We start from the raw sequence: 15,522 nt of genomic DNA, 5'->3' as shown, positions 1-15,522 counted from the left end.
CCCTGTAGGCACTCAGGAGCATTATGAGAGGAAGATGCTGGGCTCTGGGGCCATGTAGTTGGGTCCAGGGACGCCTCTTCCGCCAAGTGGCCTCCTTTGGTTCTGTCAGGACCTCTTCATCACCTGTGAATGGAAGCACCATCCCCTCCAAAGAGCCGGCGACGCTGGTGCTGGTGGCCGAGCTGTGCATGACACTAAGACCTGCAGATAGGAAAGTCCATGAGACGTAATTCCAGTTACCCACTGAGAAGCTGCACGTGGAGCTGTGACCCAAGTAGTAGAGTACTAGTCTTGAGCAAAAATGTCCAGAGACAGTGTCCAGGCCCTGATTTAAGCCTCAGTGTGGCCATACACACATGTCACCTTCTTTGAGGAGATTAAGTGAGATAGAGCAGTGCCCAGCAGAATGCCTGCACACAGTCATCACAGGGTAGTCGTAACTGTTGGTGTTTGTTGATCACTGGTACCTGACTTTCTGCTTAGCCTGTTAAGGAGGTGCTAGTATCTAGGGGAGAGACAAGGAAGCCGACGGGACAGGTGACTTGCGCAAGGTCATATGAATAATACATACTGCGTTCTGAATTTGTATTCCATGCATGCATTTTAAATTAGTGGCACCTGGTCCTATGATGGACAAGAACTAATATTACCTTAGCTCTGCCACCAGGAAGAGGCTCAGAAATCCATTTTACTTTACAGTAGAAATCGGATATCATTCTTTCCCAACTCAATTTCCAGTCTAATTGTTTAACTTCTTTTTGATTGAAAGACTTAGACCTCTTGCTTCCCATCTTGCTAGGGTGCAGTCCTAGTGATGGAGCCCTCTGGGTACCCCATTACTGTCCTCTTCCAGGTTCCTGAAAACCAGCTCTCACTTGGTAACAGAAGTGAGTGTAGCCATGAGTCTTAGGTCAGTTCGTCATCTCTCTCTCTCTCTGTCTCTCTCTGTCTCTCTCTGTCTCTCTGTGTCTCTCTCTGTCTCTCTCTGTCTCTGTCTCTCTCTGTCTCTCTGTGTCTCTCTCTCTGTCTCTCTGTCTCTCTCTGTCTCTCTCTGTCTCTGTCTCTCTCTGTCTCTGTCTCTCTCTCTGTCTCTCTCTCTGTCTCTCTGTCTCTCTCTCTCTCTCCCTCCCTCCCTCCCTCCTCCCTCCCTCTTTCCCTCTCTCCCTCTCTCCCTCTCTCCCTCTCTCCCTCTCTCCCCCTCTCTCTTTTTCTCCCTTCTCTTCCTTCGTCCTTTCTTTCTGTCTCTGACTCCCTCCCCGCCTCTCACACCCACCTCCTTGACACCATGTTTCACTGTACAACTTACATTCCGCTGTGCTATTCCCAAACTCTTAATTCCTTATTTTATAAATAATTCTTCTAGGATAGAGTCATGTTATAACTGAAGTTCTTGAGGATGCCAAAAGTTAACACAAATGACTAGTGGGGGAAAGGTTGTAACCTAGTGTTTCAGGGTTAATCAGAAGGGATGCTGTATTTAGCCCGTGGAAAGTCGTTTCTTTTCCACCAGATGATGGTGAGAAGGCCGTTTGTATTCAGTTTTCTTGTGGAGACATCCAGAGACTAAGCTGATTGGTGTGGAGCTGTTCTTAGGCCTGGAAGAGGAAAAAAGCGTTCCAAGTTACCATTGGATGTCAGTGAAACAATGAAAATGTTGTTTGCCTGCAAATGAACTCAAAATGTTTCAGTGACGAGCAGTGTTGCAGTATAATAAAGGGGACACTGATACAAAGCTGGCTGTTGGCATCTTTCTGGAAAGCAGCTTGGCCATCTGTTCTACCAGCCTTTAATCTTTATTCTGTACATGCCCAGCAAGTTCCCAGTGCGCTCAGAGTCTTAGATGTTTGCCTTCAGTGAAGAGGCAGTGCTGTGCATGGTGCCTGGAGAGCGACATTCCTCCAGACTCATCAAACTGCATCTGCCAGAGCCAGAAGGCCTGTGTCCCACTGTGTGCGGGGAGGGGGGGGGCGCACGGGGCAGGGAAGCTCCCCTTTGGAGGTTCAGACGCAGTCAGGCTCCAGAGCCCTGGGGCTGAGCTCGCCCCTGCTCTGTGCCTAGTGGCTGGCATACTTCAGTGGCTCACTGTCCATCCAAATCCTATCAGAAACATGGATCTAGGTTGTTCTTTGGAAGGAGACTAAGAGAATGACAGGCTTCAGTGCCAGCCAAGAGGGCCCCAAAGAGCAAAACAGAAGGTAGGTGGCTGGATTTAGATGCATCTTGATGTAACGGAGGCCAGGGGTAGCGGCCTTGGTGATAGTAGGAGGTGGCTCGGGGCAGTCAGGTAGAACAGGTGAGTGCAGCACAACAAAGCAACTCTTCCCTTCCTCCTGCCACTGGTCTTTTCAACCCCATGTCATTATTTTCCTGTCATCACCACCACTGCCATGATGGCCTAGACTCCATGAAGTAAAATCATCACTTGCACAAATAAATGGTCCTTTTTAAAAAAGGCATTAAAAATGAATGATCATTAACGCAAGGGGTTGCAGTTAATGTTGGACCCTTCCACTCCGCACGGGGGTTCCGCTCTACTGTCACCCCTTGTCCCCCCTCCACCCAGCAGTTTCTGGGTTTCACTCTACACATCACACACTTTGACCCTCTTCACTCAACCCTCCTGTCCGCTGTTCGCCCATGGTAACTCCCGCTTTGAAAACCCACCTGTGTGACCACGTATCACATAAATGAGCAACATGGAGAAACCAGAAGTCCATTTTAGAACCGACCAGCTTTTCTTAGTCTAGAGAGAAAGAAAATCATACCACTACTGACTTCGTAAATGAGACAGGGATTCTGCTGGGAAAAGATCCATCCATCACCGATGTGAATGGAAAAGGAAGAGCCTGGAGATCTGAGGTTGGTCTCCACGGCCGCCAGGCAGCACCGCCCATCCTTGGAGGCTCAGGAGATAAGGGCAAGGTTTTCATGGAGAAAATGGACAGCCTGTCTCTTTTTGTGAATCTTGCCCTGCACTGCTTGGATGTCATCCCCCACAGAGTCTGCTCGAATTCTTCAAGGCTCCGCAGTGATTACAGGCCAGTGATGTGCTTTGAGACTTGCTTTTCCATGCCACCTCAGTGGCCAGTCGGTGTTTGGCTCCCTGTTTCTTTGCCGGGGTATCTGGGAACAGTCATTTTGCAGAATTTGGCTATTTTCAGCTTACAGAAACAATTTAAGGAAATTAATGATTATCTACATGCAATTGTTCAGATCTCTCTCACAACATGCACTCTAACTGATGATGCATTTATAGAAATGATGAATCCTACTTTCTTTCTCTGGAATATTAAAAAAAAGACACTAGTATTAAGAAGGCAAATAGTACTTTTAATTCAGATATGATTTAATGTAAGAAGCAGTTTGATTTGTTATTAAAAGTAACAGTTGGCATATTATTTTTACAAAAACTAATAAGAATTTGTCAAATAAAGTAGGAAGCTTGCATCATCACATAGAGATAATTGCATATGCTTTCAACTGGGCAAGTTATAAAAGCACTGTTATTATAAATGGTGAAACAGTATAACAAAGAGTTTAGGTAAACATTCTTTGAGCTAATATTATACATTTCCCAAATGATATCATTTGAAGAGGCTGACAAGAACTTTGACTTCAGCTCACGCTGTGTTGTTAATGATGCTTTTAATTATGAGGAATATTAACTCTGACTGTAAAGGAGATGATGGGTCTTGTGTGACAGAGTCAGTGGCAAGGCCGGAACTGGGATTCACACAGCAGGCCAGCGGAACTTTCCCGGCCATCTCGGTCAGAGCAGCCATGGCTGCAGGTCTCCACCGCAGTGAAGGCTGCATGGAGGGGCCATAGAAATCCTTTCCTTGTCTCTGTGGACAGGGTTTTTCTCTGGCCTTCTGACACACTGTGAAATGAACTGCAGGGCTGGTGGGTGGGTGGGAGGGGAGAGTAGCCAGTGAGCATGCTAGGGAGGAGCTGGGGCTCGGCTGGGTAGCACAGCAGGCAGGCAACACTGAATGCTCTTGCAGTGCTGGGCCCCAGGCCTGCACAGTTCCCCTGCAGACGCACTCTCCGTGGCCTTCTTCCAGCCCTACACCCAGGGTCTTCAGATCTAGATTGTTTAGTGTGGCAGAGGGCCCTGGGGGAAGCTGCGTTTTGTGGGACCTAATATTTGTACAATTTGGGGGAAAATTGAGAAAAATAACACAGGAAAAAAAACTGAACTATAAATACAAGGTTAGGCACGTCATGAGACTATTGATTTAGACTGCGAAAACAAAGTCTTAAGACGTATAAAAGCTGAACCGGGAGTTTGGCCTAGTGGTAGAGTGCTTGCCTGGCATGCACGAAGACCTGGGTTTTTATTAACATACATAGAAAAAAGCCGGAAGTGGTGCTGAGGCTCAAGTGGTAGAGCTCTAGCCTTGAGAAAGCCCAAGGACAGTGCTCAGGGTCTGAGTTCAAGCCCAGGACTGGCAACAACAACAAGAAAGAAATATAAAAGGTTAAAATGCTAATAAATGCCACAAACATAATGCTCTAGAAAAAATATTAATAAATAATAAATGTTAGCCCTCACTTCCTTGATCCATCTCTTTTCCTGCGTGTTGTGATGTAGCCTCTTTTTTTTTAAGACCAGCTTCTGTGGCAACAAGTTCATAAATCCTGTGGAAAGAATGGAAAGATGTTCCAGTGTTGCGCTCCTGACAGTTTAGTACCTTTCCTTGGATTGCACACCTGATTTTCTTGTTTTTAATACCAGCTTGTGGGCCACCTCTCCAGTTTCCAGCTCAGGGAATGTGTTTCCATTCATGCAGGAGCATGTCAGCCTTTGGAGCTCAGGATCCTTCCAGAGTTTAGCCTCCCCACCCCACCATCCTTGACCTGGGCCCAGAGGGCGGTCAGATGATGATGAGTCTTGAGCTGTCTTGTTCTCCAAGAAGGGAGGAGAGTAGCCTTTCAGATCTCTCTCCTTTGTGTTCCAGATTCTAGGTGGGCTGCCATGGGCAGATACAGAGATTGAGACCACAATGGCATATTACATAATGTATATTCTTGTGATCTCAAACTGTATGAATATCAACTTTAGCGAGCCGTAATTTGTCTACTTTGTCTTCTTTCCTCTTTAGGGGAAAATAATCTCTTCTATCAATGTTATGGTGATTCATTCTTTGCCAGTCACATTAGATGTATCAGCAGCAGAAACTAATATACTATGAATGTTGAAAACTGAACTTGGAAAATGGTTTGCTTCTCAGAATATCCCAACCTAATTTATGTCAGAAAAATAGAAAATCAATTTGGGCCAAGATGGAATGAAAACTTCTAATGTGCACTGATATACAATAAGTGCTTCGCTGACTCCACTAGAAATGAGCAAATGACTGACAAGTCAGAGACTGAGGGCTCTTGTGGCTGCTTCTGTGCCCCAGTGTTGGCCGCTGTATTCCTGAGTGACTTCTGCCTGAGGGCCTTCTGTATCCCTTAGAGTCTTTTCTCCCCTTTTCTAGATTCACATAAATTGTTCTTCATTTACTACCACATTCATAGTTCACAATTCTATGGGTCTCTCTTCTCCTTCCCCACGACATTCCTCTCTCACATTCTTGAAGTTCCAGTTGAAAGATTGCACACATCTCAAGAAATGAGTCACATGGTGTAGCTGTGGGATCACTGGTGTAGCTGTGGGATCACTGGGTAGAAAGCAGTGTCTTCTGCAGTAGCTCGGATGACAGGTGTGAGCCACCTTGCCCTGCAAAGCAAGTTTTATTCTAACAAACGACTTTGAAATAATAGCAACTTGACATGCTCGCAAAAGGAAAAAAAAATCCTAAAGGCTTGCACTGTATCTCTACACCTGCACTGTATTTCTCCACACAGTTCAAAATTTTGAATGTACTCTGTTTGCCATTAAGGGGAATTGTGGGTGGCATAATCTTCTTGCTACACCACTAAAAATTCGATATCAGAATTGAACATTTCACTTTCTTATCCCTTGTGGTTTCACTTGTGTAGGGCTTCTCATTTCCTCTAAGAACGTTTTCTTTATATTTATGACTCTCTAACCTGGTGTGATGGCCCTGGCTTTTGGCCTCTGCCAGCTTTCAAAATACTTTCTTGCACTGAGCTTAATCATTTATAGCTTTTGACTGCAAGAGATGCCAGACTCTTATTTTCACTTGGATATTTAAAGACAATTATGGGGTCATTAATTTGCCTCATTTCAAAGACTAAGGAGATCAGAAGAGAAAGAGAGCGATGGGACGGGTTAGTGATTGAATCAACTAGAACGTCCTCAGATTTTATCAGTTCAGTTCATTGTCTGATAACATGATGCCACCGATAACCATGGCAATGTGAAAGGTGACTAATGTTTCACACATACATACAATTAGTACACACTAAAGGAAACTAATGATAGGCACGCAGAGCAGGTTTTGTTGGCACATAGGAATGGAGAGTTGGAAATAAACCAAGTACTTTGCATACATGTATGAAAATAGAACCATGACATCTGTTAAACTTTCTTGTAGAAGAATGGGAAAGGAGAATAAGAGAGAGTCAGAGAGGGGTGAGTTTGACTAGGCCTCATCGTATGCTTAGATAGAAATGTCACTATGAGCCCTTCTTGAACCACTAATATATGCTAGTCAAAAAGACTGCTGGTGATAGAAAGTTCAAAATACCAGGAGAAGGGCTTCCGTGTTGCAGGCACAAAAAGAGCTTGTGTTGTTGGGGCAGAGGTGCTGCTAGCGTACGTGGTTGCCACAAACAAAACCCCTGTGTCTGCAAAAGCGGGAAAGGGAATCACAATAAAATAGTATGTGACTTTTCTTTATTTGATCATACACGCATACAGATGGTAAAGTTTAATTCCTAAACTAGGCCTCTTAAGACATTAACACCTTGGGCCTGGACTGTGGGGTGGTGGTACAGTACTTGAATAGCATGCTTGGAGCCCTGGTTTCAATTCCTAGGTACCACATACACAGAAAAAGCAAGTGCCTAGGCCCTGACTGGCAAACAACAACAACCACCACCAAAGGTATTAACACCAGCAGTAATAGGACTGAATCCTGTTACACTTGGCTTTGGAGTTAGAGGCAGTTTGCAGTTAAGGTGGTATATACCCCTCCACTGCTCCCTTTGGGATCTAAAATGACAAAAATGTAGAGTAAGTAGAGAGTTCCCATTCTGTCATAAGATTTCCCTTGGCTGTCCCCTGTCACACTTGCAGCATCAACCATGTCTACCTCCCAGGGCAGCCGCCCTCTCCACCTTCCCCACTCGCTCCGCCCTGCTGGCGTGGCTGTCATTTTCCCCTGGAGTCCAGCCTGGCATCTCCTCAGTGTCATCATCCTCGCCCCCAAGTTCTCTGAGCCGCCTTGCCTCTCCCTCCCTCCCGTCTCCAGGTGTCTTTCAGGGACGGCTGTGCCAGTGTGCCTAGATCTCTGTGATGCTTGCCACCAAGTCTGTGTCTCTTCACACTGATGGCAGACTCGGCTTCACAGCGACGAGGAGGGAAAGAACCCGAGGGAGACACATGGATGACTCTTGGGTTATTTTTTCCCCACTGTTGCTGTAGACTGCTGCTTTCTGCCTCTTACCCCCAGCTGTCCTGATGGTACACCATTCCCCTCAGAGGGACTCGGGTGAGCCTCTGGCAGGCATTCTAATAGATCTTCAGTATCTCTGACCTTCTGTGCATAGATGGGGCAGAGACTGGGCAGCCCTTATTGCAAGGGATGAGATGATTTGAGGCAGGACAGTGGCGTTAGACACCTGGCATCTCTGGTGACCTGACCTTTTAAACACTCTCTATGTGAGTAGTTGTACAAAGGAATTCCCATTGGCAAAGCAGTTTATGAATACACTACATCTTGTCTACTGCTTCCCTTTCAACTCGCTCAGAGCTGATGTGGACACTCTGACTGTGACCAGGGTCCATGGTCACCACCCCTCCATTTACCTGCACTGCTCCGGCTGACCAGTGGTCTGCCCCGGTGACTGGGCCTGCCTGCCCTGGGCCCTCGGCCATCCCATCTAGCCCAGAGAAGGATGAGCAATTGCTCTTTCTGCCCCTAGGGGCCAGGGCCCTGCTGTCCTTTTCCTAGACATTAGCCTTTCAGATCCAGAAGGCTGAAGGCCTTTGTTGAAGAAAGGTCAGGAGAGGAGCACGCTGCTCTGACAGCACTCTGAAGTAGTCTCCCGGTCAGGCCGTTCCAGCAAGGGCAGCCTTTAGAAAGCCAGGCCATGGGATGACAAGAAACTTCAAACCCCATCCAATTACCCGAGCCCACAGTGCCATGGCAGAACTGCTCCTCCAGCCCGAGCTCTGCTTTGGAATGGCTCGGCCAGCACTGGTTGTGAAATGGTCATTGTAAAGATGTGACATACAGAGGGATTACAGTTACGTGCACCAGGTCATGGTGTAATTCCTCTGAACCATGGCTCCTCTTCCCTCCTGTCCCACCCACAAGGGTCTAGTGAGAACTGTTGTATTTGTTCCACCATTTCTTTGCCTCCCTGACCCTCCCGAACAAGAGGAAAGGAAAACAAAAACAACAACAGCAACTTAAAAAATCTCTTGTATCTCCTTCTTGGAGTTCATTTTATAAAATATAATTTGTATGATAATATGTAGATCTGCTCCTATGCATATGATATTGTATCATCTGTAAGGAAATGGAAGGGCTTGGAAAAAGTTATATTAAGCAAAGTAAGCACGATCCAAAGACATAGGTTATATGGTTTCCCTCTGTGGAATCTAGAATGTGCCTAAAAATATACAAGTAAACATACTCGGTGACTAATATATGTATGCATATATACATATACACACACATACTTGGACGCGATAAATTATATAGGCCTCTACACATTCACATATTAGGCATTTTTTCCTTATGTTTTATTGTTTTTTTTCATATATTTTTATTGTAATTAATAGAAGGATGACATTATATTCACCATATAGAAGGTACATTACTTCACAAACATTGATACCCTTTCTCATGTCTTGGTCCCCATTTCCCTCCCAACACCCCTGCCCCTCCTCTTGTTTTCCCCCTTCCCAATCCTATTTTAATTATATTCTAAAGTAGTGTATAAGGGGATTATTCAATTTCTAGGTGCAAGGTACCTCTATCAATGTCACTGCTGTGTTTTTGAGTTTCTGAGTGTGATTTCCTGGGCCTAGTACTAAGTTTGCTAATTCCAGAACTCTAGGCTGATAGCCTGGGACCTTGTATACTGAGCTTCCTGTGATGCTGAGCCAGCCAGCTGGGCACTGGAGAAATTGTATTTGGGCTCCACTGGACTAAATAGTCTATGGCGACCCTTTGTTAGCTGGCTGTTTTGAAGATACTTAATTGTGTATTTATATGTAAAACTGACCATCACAGTAAGCAACAGGTACCTGCTCCCAGAGGCTCCCCCTGAACCCCGAAATGAACGCAAGATGGATGGTTGGATCACACCGAAGGCCTCTCTAAAGTCCAGGTATAACCTGGAAGACATTATCCTTTCCTTCTGACTCTTCTGCCCCTAGACAGCACCCAGTCTGGCACCGAGGTGACAAGAAAACACGGGGATTAAGTTTCCTAGAGAATAATCAGATGGCACCAAGGGAAGAACTTGCCCAAGTGGGCCCGGGAGGCCAAGGGGGGGTCAGCAAGCAGGAGCAAAGGCTGAGGTGAGCTGGCAGGGACCAGCTTCCCTAGTCTTGTGCCCAGCCCAGCAGCCTCTCCTCTGGGCTCCGGGCTGCTCAGGACAAGCTGTTTGTAAGACTAACACTGTGGCCGGGAGTTTGGCCTAGTGGTTAAAGTGCTTGCCTAGCATGCATGAAGACCCGGGTTCGATTCCTTGGTACCACATACATAAAAAAAAAAAAAAAGCCGGAAGTGGTGCTGAGGCTCAAGTGGTAGAGCTCTAGCCTTGAGAAAGTCCAAGGACAGTGCTCAGGCCCTGAGCTCAAGCCCAGGACTGGCAAAAAAAAAAAAAAGACTAACACTGTGGAGTGAGACTTGTATTGCTTTTTATCGAGGCAAATAACCAACTTTTATAGGAGTCATTTTGTAATTTGGGAGCATGGATGCCACCTTTCTAAGAACCATCTCCATTTGCGTCCTGGGCTAATGCTGGGAGATGTCAGCTATTGTCACTCTTCAGAAAGCACCATCATCAGATGCTATCAGCTTGTCTTATTTTTATCTGTATTTGTTTCTAAAGAGCTGGTGGAATTTTTTCTAAGGTTCACAGCCCAGCTGTTCTCCATTCTCAGGATAAGCTGGGAATAGTTACAAGACAGTCTAGAAATAACAGGCAAAGGGGAAAGTGCCTACAATTACCAAATGGCTCTCCCACCGTTTTAATTTAAATGTACTACTACACCGGAGTTGGTATGTTTATTAGTTATTCTGATAAGCAGCTGAAAACCTGACAAGAAATAATGGAGAAAAGAATGGGGAAAGAAAGGAAGTAAGGAGTAGAGAAGGGAAGGGAAATGTAATTCATGGACTGAAAGCCCCTTGTACAACTACTTAAAAGTTAATATTAAAACAACAACAACCGGGCTGGGAATTTGGCCTAGTGGTTAAAGTGCTTGGCTAGCAGGCATGAAGACCTGGGTTCGATTCCTCGGTACCACATACATAGAAAAAAGCCGGAAGTGGTGCTGAGGCTCAAGTGGTAGAGCTCTAGCCTTGAGAAAGTCCAAGGACAGTGCTCAGGGATAGCTTTGGAATTTTGCCCCATGAGCAGGGATACGAGTGACTGTGGGAGTGGGAAGAATTCCAGCAGCGTAGGAGCCCAGGCCTATGGCCAGCCATCACACATGCTTAAAAGTCCTGGCTTAGGACAGGCAGGCAACCCAGCGGAAGCCTAGACCTCAGCAGGCTGAAGCTTTTAGCAGGAAAGCTGGCTCAGCTGTTTGGCATTTCTGGACTGAAGAGACTAAGAGAAGAGAAATGAGTGTTGTTTTACACCTGTTAGTGTGTGTTCGTTGCCTACTCCACAATGGAAAGTGAATCGAGAAGGAGGTGAGCCGCAACTTAAACCTGACACTGTGTGGACCCAGGGTCAGACTCATGCCACCGCAGACGCCGCTCCTGCCTTCTCCACCTGGGAAGAGAGTCAGGAAGGATTCACCGACATTTAGAACCGTTCCGTGCAGAGCCTAGTCTAGGCGGTGGATTTCAAAGACGGTCTAGACTGGCCGTGAAATCAGTAGGGGCTCGCAGGCTAGCATGAGAGGCAGCCATAAAGCAGAAGGTGATAATATGTGGTGATCCCACGGCTGGCATGCCAGCAGTGTGTTCTGGAAGACAGGTAGGAAGCACTGGAAAAGCAGAGACCATAGCACAATAGGTTTGTTTTAACCAGGAGCCTGCTGTGTCTGCACTGCTAGGTACCCACAGGCAGGCAGAAATGGAGCTGGCAGTGTGGCTCAGCCTGACGTCAGGGCACGCATGCCATGGCGCGGCAGCTGGAGCATTTGTTCTACCCAGTGAGAGTAGCATCTCTGTTGAGCTGGTCTGATTTGCCCAGAGACTCCATCAGTATCCGCCGACCCTACACCAAGACCATATTCCAGGCCATCTCCAGGTGCCCTACGTGCCAATGGAGAGACCTCAGATGGCTGTCATTTCTTTCCACCTCACTGAATCCTTGGTTTACTCAGCGAGCATCCCAGTGCAGCTCCTCGGACAGTGTCAGGGCCAGAGGCTACACTAGTTCCCTCCTTTGGCTGGCAGATCTCGAGAGGGGGCGAGGAAGAGTGGCAGGAATCAGAAGACTTTTTCAAAAGGATGAGAAGGTGATCCGAAGCAAGAAGAGGCCAGAAAACATCAAAGACTTTTCCAAAACATTCTGGAACTCTTCATGCCCTGAGGACCCCGGGCTTTTTTTTTTTATAATTAGCTGTGAGCTTGCAGCAGCAGGAGTGACAAACGATGCAGGCTAGCAGAGCCAGCGTGTGGCTGGCCACTGGGCCCAGCTTAATTGGGTGCTCAGGGCCTTATTGCCATGCCTTGTTAGTCCTAATTGTGGAATGGCTTCTTTTCTTCATCAAAGTCTGGCATAAGGACACCAGCACAGCAAAACATCTCTTCAAGGGGCATCTCAGAAAGAGCTGAGTTTTTCCTGCACAGACCTCACATTCATCCCCTCCCAGGAACTGAGCTCTTCCGTGTATTTAATGTAAAGAGAAAGCATTTTATGCCGGGGGCCCGGAGCATGGCCTAGCGGTCGAGTGTTAGCTTAGCATGCATGAAGCCCTGGGTTCAATTTCTCAGTACCACCTATACAGAAAAAGTTGGAAGTGGCACTGTGGCTCAAGTGGTAGAGCTCTAGCCTTGAGAAAGCCCAAGGACAGTGCCCAGGCCTTGAGTTCATGCTTCAGGATTGGCAAAAAAAAATTTCATATCAGGTGCAGGTGGCTCACACTTGTAATCCTGGCTATACAGGAGGAGATCTGAGGATGGTAGTTCAAAGCCATCCCAGGCAGGAAAGTCCATGAGACGCCAAGAAACTACTCAGAAAAGGCCAGACGTGGTGCTGTGCCTCAAGTGGTAGAGCACTAAGGTGAGATAGAGCCCAAGCCCAGAGTTCAAGCACCAGAACCAGATATCAGTTAATTAATTCAGACTACTGCTTTGTATCTGACGGCCATACTGGTTTCATGGTAGTCAGCTCTGGCATAGACACATAGCACCATGGACTGACTTTCCTCTCTCACCACTCAGGTCTGGAGGGCGCAGGATCAGGGAGCCAGAGAGGTCAGCAAGCAGGGGGGCCTCTCACAGGTCTGACTTCTGCTGTGGGCATACACGCCTCCAATGAACCCTGTCCTCCCTCCCTGTGGACCAGGTTTCTCCTTCAGCACATCCTTGGCCCCCTCTCCCAAAAGCAGACCTGCTGGGGACCAGATGGCGAGGCCCTAGTGGCCTTCCTTTCACCACACGGACTGCGCTCTCCCTGGTGGAAGTCGGGCCCGTGGCAGACATCACTGCTCAATTTTGGTACACCATTCTTGATCCCAGAGAAAGCTTCCAATTCCTTTCCAGTACAAAGCCACTCCTAATTCATAAGATGAACAAACAGTTTGCTATTATTTTGGCCCAGAGGATGAGAAGTGACTTGCTTTGTACCATCTTGTCTTGATGTTTCTCACGCTTTGCTGACGACCTGTAGATTTTAAGCTATTAGGAAAGATGTCACAGACTGGATTTGGGTCACTAAAGCTCTGTCCTCTCCCTTCCTTCCTTCCTTCCTTCTTTCCTTCCTTCCTTCCTTCCTTCCTTCCTTCCTTCCTTCCTTCCTTCCTTCCTTCCTTCCTTCTCTTCCCTCTTTCCAACTGAGTGATGAGTGAGAATTATGCTCTTGGCCTTTGTGCATTTGTTTTCTCCTTGTCTGGGCTTGAGTCATGCCCTTCTACTTGAGTTATCATTTGTTCTTCTTCCTAATAGTTCCTGTCCTCCAATGACTTTTTTTCTTTTTAAATCTCATCTTAAAAAGTGTAAAGGGGAGTGAGTGAAGTGGTTTTCTGTTTCGCCGTTCATACAGAGAATTGCTGCCAAGCATGCTGGTTAACTTGGCTCAATGTCTCTTAATTTATGACTGCACATTCTTGTCACCTGCTGCCTCAGGTGACAAGGATATATATATATTCCACTGTCTCTCTGCTGTCCCCCAAGCTGCTTGATAAATAATACTTCTTCCAGTAGAGTCTCAGACCATCGGCCTCCTCAAAGAAACCCTCCCCCCCTCAGCATCTGTTCTTGGTGCCCAGATTGGGGCTGGAGTCTCCCTCCCCTGTCCCTGAAAATCCAGGGAGAATGCCAGGAAGGGCCCTAAGTCGCCCCAATGACCTCGATGACTCTGGAGCTCTAAGGTGTGGATGAACTGAATGGTACTTTCTGCTGCTTTTAGAAAAGAGAGTTCTGAGCAGCACCTCCCTCTCCCTGTCATTTCATGCTGAAGAAGCACTAATCTGATGGGTCACATCGCACGCCCTCATTTTCCAGTGAGCATGAAGTAGTCCAGTGGACAGGCCGAGCCTCTGGTTCCATCCTCCTCGTGGACGTCTTCCTTACATGATAATAAAACTGAACTTTGGTGCCAGGGAGTGGGGTGGGACGGGAAGCAGTGATAGCCTCTTGTGTGTCAGATCCCTCAGTCACAGCAAATGTTGGACTCCCGAAGAATCCCACAGCTCCTCGGGGTTAGTCCAGTCCAAGCTCCACCCAGCTTCCCGGGCGTGACGTCACCGTTCCTCGTGATTGGACAGTACTGCAGTGTGTGTGCCCGTCACCGTTTCTTTATCCGCCCATGTTTCGGCAGGAACCGAGGCTGATGGCAGGTCTTACTCTTGATTTCCTTAGGGAAACGGGGAAAGATAGTTGAGGACAAATACGACTGAAGTACAATATGACCGAAGGTCACAGTGAGACCACTCCCTTTGCACAGCATATGCACATTGAAAGAAGGACCCTTGGAACAAAGCTCTAGTTCTCCTGCCTTGTCTTCCTTCTGTATCTTGAGCCATCACTAGGAGAAAAACAGAGAATATACTGAGCTCTGGTAAGGTGACAAGAGAAGCGATCTCACCGAGGGAAGAGTGCCATGCCCTTTGTAGAGGAGTCAGACTCTGGTCCGGAGCCACTGACACCTCAGCACCTGTGTTGGTTGTGATGTGGAGTGGGAGGTATGGGGTGGGTAGTTACACATTACAAATGGAAGAGGTTGGCATAGCAGATGAAGTCTTGCAGGCTGCCATATTCTGAGTCATCCAGGAAGTGCATTGCTGTGGGACGGGATCATGAGCTCCGGGGCCCAGTGGGGCAGGCTGGCCTGTTCCCATTTTCTAGGTGAAGCCAAAAGCTCTGCTTGGAGCCTGTCCCGTCTCTCCTTCCAGGACTCAGCCTGATGGAGACGCATGCCCGCACATCCTAGCCCGGGGAGCCGGTCTTCCTTCGCCATCCAGCTGGAAGCCATCAGGGCCAGCTGTCAGCACCAAAACAGGAGAAATCACAAGCTGGGGGAGACCAGAGAAAACCTGGCGGCAGTGGTGGGAGCGAAGCTGGGCAGGGAGAAGGCCAGAGTCTGGGATCTGATACAGGGTCAGATCTGCAGGAGGCATCTGATCTGAGCGTGTGTGAACGCTGGGGCTTGGACTCAACATTCAAGGGCAGGCAGAGCTCATGAGAGAGCCAGGTCAGATCTGTAGAAAAGCTGGGCAGAGCCCACACGCTAGCCGAGAAGTGCCTCGCACAAATGCAAAGGACTTGTGTCATTCCAAGCAAGTGGTCCGCTTCCATCTGTCCTATCAAGACTATAAACGTTCGCATCCACAAGTGCCCTTTGTTGCCAGACCATTTGCAATTTTTCTATGAAGAATAAGCATTCCTCCAGGGATATCACAGAAGCACATTTTAAGGTAGCTTTGAATGTCAAAAGGTCAGAAAACTGAGCATCTTCGTGCCTCCCTTTCTGCTCTGCACCCCGCCTGAGTGCACCCCTGTGCCAGGTGACCTCTTCACGAAGCAC

The 15,522-nt window shown here is 47.4% G+C and overlaps 2 long non-coding RNA genes across 3 annotated transcripts in view; one reads left to right on the top strand and one right to left on the bottom strand.

The window, feature by feature from the left end:
* The window catches only part of LOC150041827 (uncharacterized), a 224,232-nt gene that overhangs the window by 113,294 nt on the left and 95,416 nt on the right, over positions 1-15,522 (top strand). The window lies entirely within an intron of this gene.
* LOC150041828 (uncharacterized) lies at positions 1,371-2,747 on the bottom strand. Its single transcript, XR_016533711.1, has 2 exons — positions 2,665-2,747; positions 1,371-1,595 (listed from the first exon to the last, which is right to left on the bottom strand). It is a non-coding gene; the product is annotated as an uncharacterized LOC150041828 (long non-coding RNA).

Source organism: Megascapheus bottae, chromosome 38, assembly GCF_031878675.1.
Source record: "Megascapheus bottae isolate mThoBot1 chromosome 38, mThoBot2.hap1, whole genome shotgun sequence".
NCBI lineage: Eukaryota > Metazoa > Chordata > Mammalia > Rodentia > Geomyidae > Megascapheus > Megascapheus bottae.
Note: the sequence above shows the minus strand (reverse complement) of the source record. Positions and strands in the feature narration are given on the sequence as shown.